General features: G+C 41.3%; 1 long non-coding RNA gene across 1 annotated transcript in view; it reads left to right on the top strand.

Moving 5' to 3' along the window:
* Window positions 1-10,150, top strand: part of LOC146767645 (uncharacterized) — a 37,520-nt gene extending 27,370 nt beyond the window's left edge. The window contains exon 3 of the long non-coding RNA XR_014954894.1: window positions 7,835-10,150. This is a non-coding gene — a long non-coding RNA (uncharacterized LOC146767645). The remainder of the gene's footprint in view (window positions 1-7,834) is intronic.
* The last annotated feature ends 3,865 nt before the right edge of the window (window positions 10,151-14,015 follow it).

The following is a 14,015-nucleotide window of genomic DNA, read 5'->3' as shown; positions in this document are numbered from 1 at the left end:
TACAGACACCCCTTCCTGCTTTTGCAGTCTGCTTTTACCACTCCTTTTTCCACAACCCAAGTCATCCAACAGGCTGACAACCTGCCAAGAGGTCATATTGACACCCATAAAACACCTTATTTCCCTTCATATCTGTAGAGGACTAAGACATTTCTCGAGAGTTTTAAGAAAGATACCTACAAGCTGGTGGCTTGCAGTGGTCCCAGCACAGCAGAAAAAGGAAACGAGAAGTTTGTCCAGCTGATTTGGTGACTTGAAGGAATATGAACAGTCCAGTGCCAAGAAGTTTTGTAAACCCATGCAGGAATCACTTCAATAATCTGAAAAACCACCTGCAGAACAGTTTAGAAATAATTTCTTATTTTAAATATTTATCCTGTAGTGATTGCCTGAGGAGGAATGACTTCACAAACTTCATGATCAACATAAAGTTAGCCCTGGCTGACTAGAAAAGGCCTTTTCAACTTCCACATGTAGCCAGCTCAGACAAATTTTGTCTGTTCTTCTGAACGGGAATAATACCTTTGAAGCCCATTTGTACAAAGGGAAATAGCTGTATTTCAGGCAGGTATATCACAGTTAATGTTCTTTGAGGGATTCTGCATTGGAAAACTTTACTAAAAGGCATCTGGATCTAGGAATATTTGGAGTGTTGATCCGTTTTCTGAAGAGTCAAACCTACTTCTTCCATTTCAGGGATTTTCAGATGTTTTTTCTGTATTTCTTTAAGTTGCCTGAGTCCTCTGAAGGCTTAGGTCACTCCATCCTGCTCACCAGGATAGAGCACAGGGGCTTATGACCTCACGTGCCTCAGTGGCATCTGTTATCTTTCTTTGTTATATTTTTTGCTTTTTTTCCCCATTTCTATGGCAACTTTTGACAATGTCCCCTCTATTATGCAGTTCAGCATAACTTTAAAAAAAAAACCTGTTAAATTTTCAACAGGGTCAGATGTCAGGCTTTTTTGAACAAGATTGAACATTTGGCTGGCAAAGCTCATCTTGGCAAAGCAGAGAAAAATTCCTTTGTGGGGAAGCTTTTTCTAAAATGTACAATACGTCCTGTGCTTGTGGGTGGTAAGATCTCTGCACTGCATCCCCAGTAAGAAGAGGCAGGGTGACAGCAGCAGAAAAAAATCAGCCACCAGTCTGGACTACCTGCACCTTTTTAGGCAATTGCATGCACTTTTCTTATTGTGCTGCTCCATGGGTTTCTCTGCAGGGACAAGGCACACTAGTGAACTTGTCCTCCTGGTGACACAAAAAAGGAACAGTTTAGAGGGAGGCTTTGCTTCTCATCTTGCTTTATTTAATTAGAAGAATCCAGAGCTACCAAGCTGCCCTCATCCTTGCTTACTAATAACACCTGATGCCTGCATAGGAAAATGCAGTGGTAAAAGACAGTATCCACAGGGCAAATGTCATGCCCATTTGTTCCCCAGCAATTATGATGAGCCACCCAGACAAGCACTGCACAGCTGTGAATTACAGTATTTTAGAAAAAGTCTCATAAAAATTACTGGTGTGGTAGTCAGTTCTTCTCCACCACCTTAAGAGAAGCCTGAAGTTGCTAGACATTATGTTCAAGAGTTGGACTCATCAGTTTAGGACTAAAATACCCATGGGGGGGTCTTCCAAAAATCTGGTCTGATTGGTTTGTCTGTCTGGAAATGAGATGGGGCTCTGACCTTGTATTTGCAGTCAGAAAAGAAGGAAGGAAGCCCTTCCTGTAAACAAAGCCTGTGAGATCAAAGAGGGTTCAGAAATAGATCTTAACAGGAGTTTGGAGAAGAGTAACAGCAGGTATTTTTAAAAAATCCAGATATGTAGAATGAAGATCAGCAGTTTCAGAAGATACCATGTTTATCACTGATATATTCAATTTATTTTTGTCTTCTGTCCTAGGAAATGACAGTGTTCTAAATGATGGGCAGGCCCATGAACACACCTTGAAACCAGTGGCTTCCCTCAGATGAATGGAGTGACACACATGTGCATGGTTTACACCTCACAGTATTGAGAGATGAGTGATGGGCCACGATCCACTGGTGGGAGCTGAGTTCTGTGCCTGGGGCATTCCTGCAGACACAGCAACACATGCCCCCAGCTGGCCCCTGTGAGCTGGGAGAAGCAGAGGGGTTGCACTGGGGCAGTCATTGCCTTTGTAGATGTGGTGGAATTTGTAGGGAGATGGAAATGCAGGAGGCGTTATTTTGAAGCAGTCCCTCCCTCTGTTGCTTTGAGGGAAGCAGAGCAGCTGTCAGGAGGAACACCCCTATTCCATATGGCTGTTCCATGTAAATATAGCACTGTAAACAAAGACCTTCCCAGGAATTAATCCCAGGGTGACTAAAAATACATGGGCATGGTTTTGCTGGCTCTTCTACCACTCAAAGAAGTGAATAATAAAGGCTGGATTATCTATTTTAAAGAGATTCATTTATATTTTGCATTAAAGTATTCATATTTATGTAAAAAATAAACCTCATTCCCCCTTCCCTTTTTAAATCACAACCATATTCTGTTGCTTCTAGAGGAAGTGCGTGTTTTTTTCAGTGCTTTGAAATTAATTTTATATTCACTCTTCCTTACTTAGGAACTCTTGAATTTTTGAAAACCATAGGGACCTAAAGGGTGTTGGCAAGTTCATTTGTTCAAAATGGTTCCATGGTGTAGATTGGAAAGCATTTAGGAACTGTTTTGATAATCCCTCTTCTGAGCTACTTTATAACTTCAGACTCTAAAATACTTCCATGACTAGGGCCTAAATCACTTCAAAAACAGAATTTAGACACTTAAGTCATTAGGAGAAAAAAATTCTACCAGTAATGTATGAGTCTTTCTGAGAGTACGACTCGGTGTCTTTGGCAGCAAGTCCCAAGATCCCGCTTGTCAGAAAGAAAGCAAGTTTTGCTAGCAAGAAAATCCCCTCAGCTTTGAGAATTAAATTGCCTTGATACCCTACATATGCTCATTGCAGCAGCCTGTCATTAAAGTTCAACACCTTGTTCAGGTCTATCACACCAGAAAGCAGTTGCCTTCATAAACCAGAAAACTCTAGACTTGAAAAGACGGGTGTCTTTTAAGGAAGGTAGGAACCTCCCTTCAAATGGAAAACGTTAGCCCTTTCCCTCTGAATTGTTATAATTTTGAAATTAAGGAGCTCTCAGGCAAAGATATGGGAATAGGAATAACCATTCTTTACTGGGAAAATTAAAAGTACAAATCCAATAGTACAAAAAAATCTCAAACTATTGACAGAGTCAGAATATGACCCAACACCCTGTGGGTCAGGGTGTTGGTAGCAGTCCTATTAAATGGTGGGTGCAGTTCTCCTGCAGTGACAGATGTGGTTCTGTTGAAGCAGTGATCCTGTAGAAGGGTGTAATTTTCCTCTGAAGGTCTAGTGGTGGTGTAGGGGGGCCTGGTATTCCTCTGGGAATCCAATGGAGAAGAGAGTCGCTTCTCTGGGAATCCAGTGGGAAAAAGCTACTCTGATGTTCCAAATCTCTGATTATATCCAGGTAGGAATGCTTGGCTCCTCCCTCTGGGTGGAGCTTCTCTCAATAGCATGATGTGATTTTATCAGTCATGCAGTGACACCCAATGGCCCATTAACATAAGATATTTCCTGGAGGTAGGACTGGTTGTGGAAGAGATAAAGAAATCTGCCCAATAAACAGAAGATAACTACCCTACTTCTAACAGATGGGGACAGAATACGCACACCCACCCACATCTTGTAACCTAAAACACATAGGCATCTCTCCAGAAAGAGCAAAGCATTGCAAATTCCTTCTGTGTCATATCTCGTAAAGCAAAATCAGAAAAAGAGTTTTAAAGTGGTTCACAAAAAACATAAGAAAAAATGATTGGTGTAGATATGTTAGATGACCTACCTAATTACACAGTAAATTGGTAATGCCTTTCTGTGCACACATGGGAGAGGAGTTAAATATAGATCCTGACTTGTATTCTTCAAGAGTGTGGTTGGTTATTTTTTTGCAGAAGGGGAAATCATAGAGTTGAATTACTACAAACACTTTGTGATTCTGCATATGCCCTGCACTAGGTAATACCTAGAAATAGTTTAGATCCTGATTTTGCCTAAATGCCTATTGTCACAAGGCTGGCAGATGGGAAATATGACCTATGGGAGGCAACTGTTTTTCTGGAGAGGCAGCCCATTGCCTGTCTGGGCAGGAATATTTCTACCCTTGGTCTGCAGTCTGCCTAAGGGGTTATGATCATAGAATCATACAATATGCTACGTTTGAAGGGACCCATCAAGATCCTCAAATTCAACTCCTGGCCCTGTTTAGAACCATCCCAAAGAATCACACCATGTGCTTGAGTCACGCCATTGTCCAAATGCTTCTTGAACTTTGTCAAGGTTGGTGCTGTGACCACTTCCCTGGGGAGTCTGTTGTAGTGCCCAAACACCCTATTGGTGAAAAATCTTTTTCCAATATCCAACCCAAACCTCTCCCAGCACAACTTCAGGCCATTCCCTCGGGTCCTGTCACTGGTTTCCAGACAGAAGAGGTCAGTGCCTGCCCCTCCTCTTCCCCTCATGAGGGAATTGTAACTGCAATGAATCTTATCAGCATGTGCAATTACATCATTTACCTCAGAGGCAGTGCAAGAAATTCAAGGTGTGCACCAATCCTAACTGTGCTGTGAGCCAGGTCCTCACTTCTGTTGTGCATGGGTTGACTCTCTCCTTTGCTTGACCAGCTGATTTGGTATGATTGTCTTTTCATTGTGGCAGGCATCTCACTGCAGAGCAGCTTTTTAAACTGGGAATAGAAATGGAATGTTCCATTTCAGGGCTTAGGGTCACCACTTACTTCTGCCCCAACTTCCTTGGTTTGGAAGAGGTCCTTTATACTAAAGGCTGTGATAAAATCTTGTGGATGTTATATTTTTGCTGCCTCTGCCAGTAGCACTGCTCTAGTGGACAGAAGTGGTCTAGTGGTCCCATTTCTTCTTCTCTTGAACCTTTTCAGAGAGAGTTAGGGATATTGATTTTCCTGGATTTTCCTTGAAGCTTCAGTCAGCTGTCAGTAGGTGTGGCACTTAGGCAAAATACTCTGAGCTTCCCTCTTGACTGCCAAGATCCTCATTCTGCAGCCTTCCAGTCCACTTGGTGTGCTCCCAGTGAAAGTAGCTGCTCGTAGGACTGTAATTGATAGCTCTTCACCAGCCTCTTTCCCCACTGCTGCATCCTAGAGCATCTTGGTGGGACACAGTTTTGCAGAGATTATCTCCTCACCAGTGCTGGAGGCACCAAAAAAGATGTTCAGGATTTGAAGAATAACATCAGTAACATTGGACATCTTTGTTATGACAAGATATCTACTGAGATTTTGGGGAGAGGAGAGAAATAGCTAAGCCTAAGAACAACAAATATTTAAGAAATAAGGTTCTGGCTAACTCCTTGATCTTTCCTGTGGGGGTATTATTTTAAGGTAGTAAAAATAAGAAATCTTGCTGGTAGTTTGGCCCAAAAAAGATCTACTATGAAGACAGGGTGATGGATGTGTTTCACAGAATGAATATCAAACACCTTCATATATTTGATAGAGTGAATAGATAGAATTTCAACTACTTCTTGAAGTTGAAATACTGATCCTAAATATGCTTGAAAGTAGGCAGAATATGACTGACTACAGCCCAAGTGACAAGATAACTGGGAAGTCCATGTAATCTCATCCAGACTAGGTTAGTCTTACTGCTTCATGCATTTTAACATGAATTCAAGTTTTAATTTTTTGAGATCCTCAAAGCAAAATATGGGAAGAGATCACCATAAACTCATCTGCAGCTTGACAGACAGTGTCAAAGCCCACCACTCCATCGGGAAGCTGGTATTCATATTTGGGCTTCAGTTAATGGTTTTGTTTTACCAAGAAAGAAAACTGGATCAGTAGCACTCATGGGACTGCCAAATGAACATGGAATTCAAAAATGCTGACAGTTGCTCTAATAATCAACATTCTGCTTTGAAATATTCCTGACATTTCCTTTTCAAATTAACTTGAGAAACATTTTATATGCAAAAGTCTTATGGAGGTTTTCCTGACCCTGGGTGTTTGAAGATTGTCCTTTGTACGCAGAAAGCTGAAGAAAGCTCTTGAGAAAAGAGCTTATAGAAATTCTCATACCCAAAATAGGCATTATGTAGATGAAGGTTTTTTGTTTTCATTGGTTTTGTTACAGTTTCCTTACAGTTCATCCACATACTCCAAAAAGAAATTTGTTGAGATTCAGACAGGAGGAAGTCCTGCTTCTTTTCATATTTGTCAAGACTACAAAGCGGTCTTGCCCCTGCCATGAGAAAGCTTTAATTACATGGGATTTTTGGTCAGCATTAGGCCTTCCTATTTGAGTTTCTGGGCTGCTGGGGATTCAGTGTATCCAATACTCCTTAAGTGGAAGATTTTGATTTAGTGTTTTCTAACCTGTGACCTGTGCCAGCCATACTCAAGTTGCTCCAACTATATAGTTCTGATTTCAGGGTTATAAACCAGACCTGAACACATGCTGTTAAAGATATCTTGGTAAGCTGAAAGTCAGGTGCTCAGGCTTTTGAAAAGCACCCTAGTTTCATCAGGCCCTGCCCAATCTCCCTGTTGGTTTATTTCTCCCACAGGCAGATGTTACTCCTAATTTACAGCAGGAGCTGAAAGGCCTGACCATGACTCGCTGCTGGGAGATTACTATGCCTTGCTGCTGACAGACTGCACAGACCAACATTTTGGCACAGTGATAACCCAGAGTAACTTGTTTTACCCCTGAGGGCACAGTGATGGCTGTTCCTCTTCTGTTCACAGATTCCCACAGGTTCAGTCACTGGTGGAGTCTCTTCTCTGCCCACACAGGTACAGTGTGGGTGGCAACTTCAGACAGATCCTACTGCAGAGATGACACACTACATATTTTAGTGACTGTCTCGCTCAAAGGATGGGAAAATAACAGCCAGCATACAGAAAAGGAATAGAATAATTTCATATTTTTACAATCTACTCGTTAGTCATTTCATAACACTTTTCCATAAAGTTTCATGCTCACATACTACACATTTAGGTTTTTTGACATCTCTAATTGAGGAATCGTTTCTGTCTGCCAAGTACTGCTTTTAATCTGTTTTTACATACTCCTTTTACCTATTTAAGGACTATTAATTTCTGTAATATTTTTCTGAAAGCCATGCAAGTATAGTTCTCACATCTGAAATTACAAAGATAGCTTAATGATAACAAATTATACTTTACCAGATTGCATGTGGGAAACATTTGGCCTTAATTGAATTACTTGTTTCTTCCAACTCAAGTATCATTTGCCAATACATATAATTATATCTAGAGAAACTTATATACATTCTTTACAAATTGTACACAAATATGCTTATGATCAGATAATTTTGATCATATTTAACAGTGGGCAGAAAACACTTTTCTCTTTTGTGGACTCTGAGACACCCTTATTTCCTTCTTTCCTATAACTTCAGTCATTATTCAACATAATACTAAGTATTATATTTTTCTTCCTCTTATAAATATATAATTGAAATAATTAAAGTTAGGCAGAAAGTACCTGATAGTATTTTTGTGGGGAAATTAATTACTTGCTCTCCTGTGATGCTTATGGAAGACATTTAAAAATAACATTAAACTTGTGTTCATGACCACCTTATTTTCCCAGCTTAGAACATCTTCCTTCATAAGAGTCAGACATTAACAGCTTAGTCAGTAGTGGGTTAATTATTTTATTTGGTTTATTAGATATTATTCTTAGGCTCAGATTTTTATCATCTTTTTTTCCCTTCACAGGGAAGGTTTTAACCCAAGATTTATAATCCTGTGTAATAGTGTCAGCCTCAGAAAACTGATGCAACAGCTAAGCTACAGTCATAGATAAGGTATGATTGTTCTCTACTATTTCATTGGTTTTGGCCAGGTTAGAGTTAATTTTCTTCATAGAACCTTTTACAGACTAGGTTCACCTGCTTCTTTTAAAATGTTGTCTTGTAATCCTCTGTAATGAGCCAGAGAGCCCTTCAAGGTTATGGAAAGTGCTTGGGTTTAGAGCATTTTCCTAGCAGTTAATGGAGACTTACTGAATCACTTTGTAAGACCATCTGTTCCTGAAATTTGAACTCTTTGTCAGTGTCTTCATTTGTTTCATGATTTAGGAAGCTGTTTTGTGTTGTCAGAGGGGGTTTTCCACTTAAAAATACTATTAGTTTTATGAACTTGCAGTCTTTTTCTACTTTTTAGCTGGGCTTCCTGGGCTCTTACCTGGTTCTCATTATTGTGATTAGCCTCTGCAGCAGGCCATCATTACTAGCTAGAATTAGCAGAAGAGCTCTCATGTGTTCTACCTGCATATCCAGCTTCACCCTCTTAGTTACACCAGTAAAAATGCTGTAGCAGTTCATTCTGTAGTTGAGTAATGATTTGAATGGCATCTGTAATGGCTCTAAAGTTTCTTTATAGAAACTTTAGTTTCTATATCAATACCAATATCTTACACTTCTCAACAGTCTTAGTTCAAGTCAACTTTTAAGTTTGTTAAATGTGAAACTGTAAAGTGAAAAGCTGAGAAGTTACAGAGTTACTGCTATTCCTTGCTGCTTTGCTAATCTTATTAATTTTAATGGTACTGGAAAGTCACACTGCTAAGGGCAACAGTACCTATAAAAATGAAACACACCACTCATATTCCTGCATCTTTTGCATATATGCCTTATGCAGAGGCAAAAGACCTGTTCTGGGGAATGCCAGTGCACTGTGTGATCCTGCCTGGTTCCTGCCACCTTCATGGGGGTGGAAATGCAACTCCTGTTTGCTTCGGTGCCACGGGGGCTCTTGATAGGGTTGTAAATAAATTGCTGACATCATTTGATTATAAGTAGCATAGTTTAATATTGCGTATGTGTTAAATAATCTGTTTACAAGTATATAAATAATAATGAATTAGTAGTTTATAAATATTGTCTGATTATTAAACACTTGATAATTAGTTAATAAGCACATAAAATATTGTGTAAGTATAACATAACAAGTTGAAGATGCTGTTTGGCTGCTTCATGGAAAAGTGCCTTCTCTTCCAGGGTTGGAGGAGCTAGTTCAATCTTGGGTTCATCTATGGTGAGTGAGGACAATTGGGCCAGTGACACTGCCCCCACAAATCTATAAGCAGGCACCACAGATGTGCAGGGATACATAATTTCTACCCTTGAACAGAGATGGGGAGAGACTGGCCCAGGGTTCCTTGAATCCCTGAGGAAGAAGCCAGGCTGCTTGTGCAGAGGACAATGCTGCTGCTTGCTCTGCTCCTGGCTGGGGACAGCCCTGCCCATCCTTCAGCTAATTAAAGCTTCTGCTCATTATAGCAGTGTAGGCTTTGACAAGGTTGTAAATCAATCACTGTCATAGGAATATGAACTGCCATAATTGTGCATTATCTAAATATGAACTAATGACTTAATGACAACTCCAGCTGTTGTACACACAATGAATTAAGAGTTGGACATATAAAAACAGTGTGAAAATTGTCTTTTCCCCTAGAGACTCTTTCAGACATTGAGTTCTGCCTGATGCATGCTGGCCTCTCAACTTTGGGGACCAACATGACTGAACCCCCACCTCAGGCAGGAGTCTCTGTCACCTGCCCACTTCCTGCCTGCCTGGAACCCAACACCTTCCCTCCCACTCCTGCCCCCTGCTCAGAAGGGTCAATCTCAGCAGATGAGTCAATCTCAGTTGCTGAGGCCAAACAGGACTCTGCTCCAAACTCCATCCCATGCCCAGGTCTTATTCCCAGCCCCAAACACACGAGCCTTTTTTTTCTGTTTTAGAGCCCCCAAAACAACCTCATCAGCCCATTTTCAAGTCTGGAAAACCCAAAACTTAGTGTCCATTTCCAAATACAGAAAACACAGAACTAATTCTCTGGATCTGACTACTCTTGATCTTGGGGCCCAAGGACATATCTTTCTTTGAGAAGGAAGAAGCCCAAAGCCTATGATTTGCCCTCCTTTTCTGGAGTGAGATGAGCTGGTGTTTTGCAGCCCTGAAACAGACCCCCCTGCCTGAGCCCATGTCTGGAAAACAGGATTTGGAATAGGTGGCAGTGCCCTGGGCTGGACCAGATAGTCTGGTTCCAGCCAGGATGTTGCCTCCTCCATTCCAAGAGCTTCTCAGCTCAGTGGGTGCCACATAATGCCTTAATATCTGAAAACTGATATTTCTGTGAGTAAAACACAAAGTAAAGCCAACCATAATTATCTGTTTCCACATCTAGAGCAGGCCAGAAGTTTCCCTCAGGGGCAAATATACTGTCAGAAGCCCTGGATCAGGCACTGAATGTGTCAGGGCTGCAGTGAGAGCACAGAGACATGTTGGGAATTGCAACTCCACTGGAAAGCACACAGCTGTGTGCATAGGGCACTCACAAGTGAAAAATACTGAACAAGGAGAAAGAGCAAAACAATGAGAAGCCAGGAGAACTCCCTAACATCATCTTAGCATCTCTTTTTCTGTTGTCATGTTTTTGCACAGAAGAGTGGACATATGGAGGACACACACATTGTTACATGCTGCTTTCAGTGTGCCTGAAGGACAGACACAAAGCCTCCTGCACTGCTTAGCTGGAGCAAGTGCCAGGAGAAAAGGGAAGTCCTATGCACAGAAGTCAAGCCTCTAGCCACAGCCAATGGAAAAGGAAAAATCCAGAGGTGAGCAAAGGCCAGAATATTACCCAGCCAGCAGCTGGTAAAACTTAGGCTGGACAGACTCTTCCTTTCCCTGAAGCTGTCTGGGTTTAGTTTTCATCCTTCCTCCATGATTTGGAGCAGTAACTAATTCTCTTGACTTTGGAAGACCTCCTCATTGACTGTGTTGTTTTGGGAGATGGCTCTCTCTCCCAGAACTATTCAAGGAATATGTGAAATTCAAGGAATACTCCAAAAAGCCAGGAACTTTTGTCCAAACATGCTCTAATTTCACTTTTATTTTTCTCCCAGGGAGACCACTTGCTCTCAGGCAGCAAAGGGCAGCAGCTATGCAGGGCTCTTGCAAGCCCTTAGGGGCCTGCCTACTGGTATTTAAGCTCCAGCTGAGGAATACAATTGGCTGTTGCTTCTCCTGCTTGGCTGCTGGGGGAACTGGGCTCCATCTTTGAGGCTGACTTCATGGTCCCTGTCCTGCATAGCACTGTGTTCTGGACCAATGGGTGTATGATGACAGGGTGATTACCTTCCTGGTGGAGTGCGGAACTGAAATACTACAGGAAGTAAGAGGCCCTTTTTTGGTTTTTTTGATTCTGGATATTTTCTTTCTTGCTGATGAAATCTTTTACTGATATGGGATGACCTGGCTGCTGTTGTCCTGTTAACTTGTGGGCAATTTGCTTTAGTGAAACCATTCCTCTGGCCTCAGATGTGTTAAACTGACAAGACAATGTAAATTAACCTTAATTTGTCCTTTCCAGTGGCCCAGGTGGTAAATTCTCTTTTTGGGAATTTCTACAATTTCTAGCATGGAAAGTCTTCTTATGAGAGCAGCTGGGACTTTTGATAGCTTTGACCAAGCTGGAAAGGTTTGCATAGCACAACCAGCAACTGGAATCTTAGTGTGTGGAATTCCAGTTCATCAGCTGGAGAAAAGGGCTTTTATGAGTATGCAGTGCTCACTTCTGTGCCTGATTTTTCTCTGTCCCATGGAATCTTATATGACGAGAAGGTAAAAGTACATTTCTCAAAAAAGTCCCATGTGACCTTTATTTCCTTATCCCTTTACCAAGGTTGTGAAATATCACAGATACTGAAGCTTTGGGGTAGTCAAAATTTGAAAGGTGCAACCTGTGTGCAGACTGAAAGCTGTATTATTTATTTCAGAATTAAAACAGAACATATGTTTTAGACAATACAAACAGAGAGCTTTTGACAGTAGCAAAGCTTAGGTTTGTGTCCCGGTTCAGGGCAGATTTGGGGAAAGACCCCCCAAAAGGGTTCTTTCAGGAAAGCAGATTCAATCGGCCCCTCCCCCCAACCAGTTCAGGAAAGATACCTCTTTGGAGAAAAGTGGAAAAAACCTGTTTATTAAACTAGCAAACTTAGACGATATTAAGCAACAAAACTTCTCGCCACTCCAAGAGAGACAATCTCAGAAAGATCCCTCAGGTTGCAGCTGGGCTCACTCAGTCTCTGATCCGTCCCTCCGGCGCTGGAAATGCCACGGCCCAGGCCCGGCCCACTGGGCCACCGGTGCTGCTGCTGCTGTTCTCCTGGTGTTCAGTCCAGAGCGGGTCTAGAGAAAGGGAAAAAAACCACAGTTCAGGGAACTTTGCCTCAGCTAGCTAAAACTAACTAAACTAAGGAAAAAAAACCAACGGAGAGCTCCGTCTCGTTGTCCGTCTGGACGCAGACAACTCAGTCCAGGAGCAGGAATGTGGAGGAGTGAGTGCAGTTCTTGGAAACAAACTCCGCGCTTCTTCCCCCCCTCCTTCCCTCCTGGAACAAGTCTTAAAGGTGTAGAACTTATTATTCAACATGAACAGGGCAGACGACTGGGGATAAAGGCATCATACAGTCAACCCAGGACAGTTTGGTTCTGAAGAGAAAATCCCTTCATTTTACAAATGGCTGTCATAACTTTCACTGGAGGACTTAATATTAAGCAAAGACTCTTGGAAAACCTTTAAGATGGGTGGTAATGAACACCAAAATTGCAGTTCTGTTGTTGAAAATAACTTTATTGGTTATGAGATAAATTTATTGGTTGACTTCCCACCTGCCACTTTATTCTCAAAACCTGAATAAAAGTCCCCCTTCTAAGAAGGAAGACCAAAAGGTTTGTTTAAGTATGTATTTATGAAGGTAGTGCTTAGCATGAGCTGTCTTTTCAGAGTTTTGAAACAAGGGTAAGAAGTACATTGTTGAGCATTAGTCTTGCAGTCTTGAAATCCAAAATTAGTTAGGATTTTGAAGCTGTTTCATACCTGGAAGGGAACACGGTTGGAAGAATCAATTGCTATACATGACAGTCTGGCAAGAAAGCTCTTGCTTTAAGTCAGATGAGTTTCCTGCCTGCATTGCAGAGAGCTGCTGTGTGAAATTTCATGGGTTCCTTGTGCTGACTGCTGAACTTGATCCCAGGATGTTCTGTTGCCGAAGTCTGTAGAGACACTGGCTGCACTGTCCTTTCTGTGAGTGAGAAACAGTGTCATGTCAAAGATCATGGACAGTGAAATGGTAAAGGAAGAGCTGTAGAGACTAAAGGAAGAAATGTTGTTTCTGATGCTGTGTAGCATTAATAACATCCCAGTCCAGTTATGTCTCCTATATACAGTAAGGTGCCAGATACCCACATGACCCTGGAGTGAGGGAGGTATCAAGTGTGCAGGTTTGGAAGAGGTGAACAGACATTTGTTTTATGTTATGCTGCTCACTGGTTCCTGGCTGTCTGGCCTGCCTGCAAAATACTTTCTTGTCTGCAATATTAAACTTTGACCGGACAACTGAGTGTAATTTATAGTGTTTTCACATCCCTTTCATTTTTGTTTCACATAAAATGTCTTGTTTATTTTTCTGATTATTCATTTCAACTGTACATATTATTAAAAATAATGAATGTTATTAATTTTTATCATTAGTACCATCATTACACCTACTCATATCCTTTGATATTATTGCAAAAATTATCTTTAATAGTTTTAATAGGAGCTATTCCCCAGGCTAATGAGGATATAAATCAAAGTATTAAACAGGGTAGAAAATAAAGTTTTGGACTCCATTCTGAAATTGAACCCCCTCTGTGCAGTGGATACCTTCAGGTTTTGCTCAGAAGAATATTTGTATACATCTTTTATGTGTACTTGCATGAGATATGGTTTAAATTTGACTGACATCAATTATACTGTCTGTGACAGCAGGTAGACAAATTCAAAGGTAGGAGAAGGAGCAGCAAGGATGTTGCTGCTCTCTGTTCTTGCACAGGTCAGGAGGTC

Source organism: Lonchura striata, chromosome 4, assembly GCF_050655825.1.
Source record: "Lonchura striata isolate lonStrDom1 chromosome 4, ASM5065582v1, whole genome shotgun sequence".
NCBI classification, from domain to species: domain Eukaryota; kingdom Metazoa; phylum Chordata; class Aves; order Passeriformes; family Estrildidae; genus Lonchura; species Lonchura striata.
Note: the sequence above shows the minus strand (reverse complement) of the source record. Positions and strands in the feature narration are given on the sequence as shown.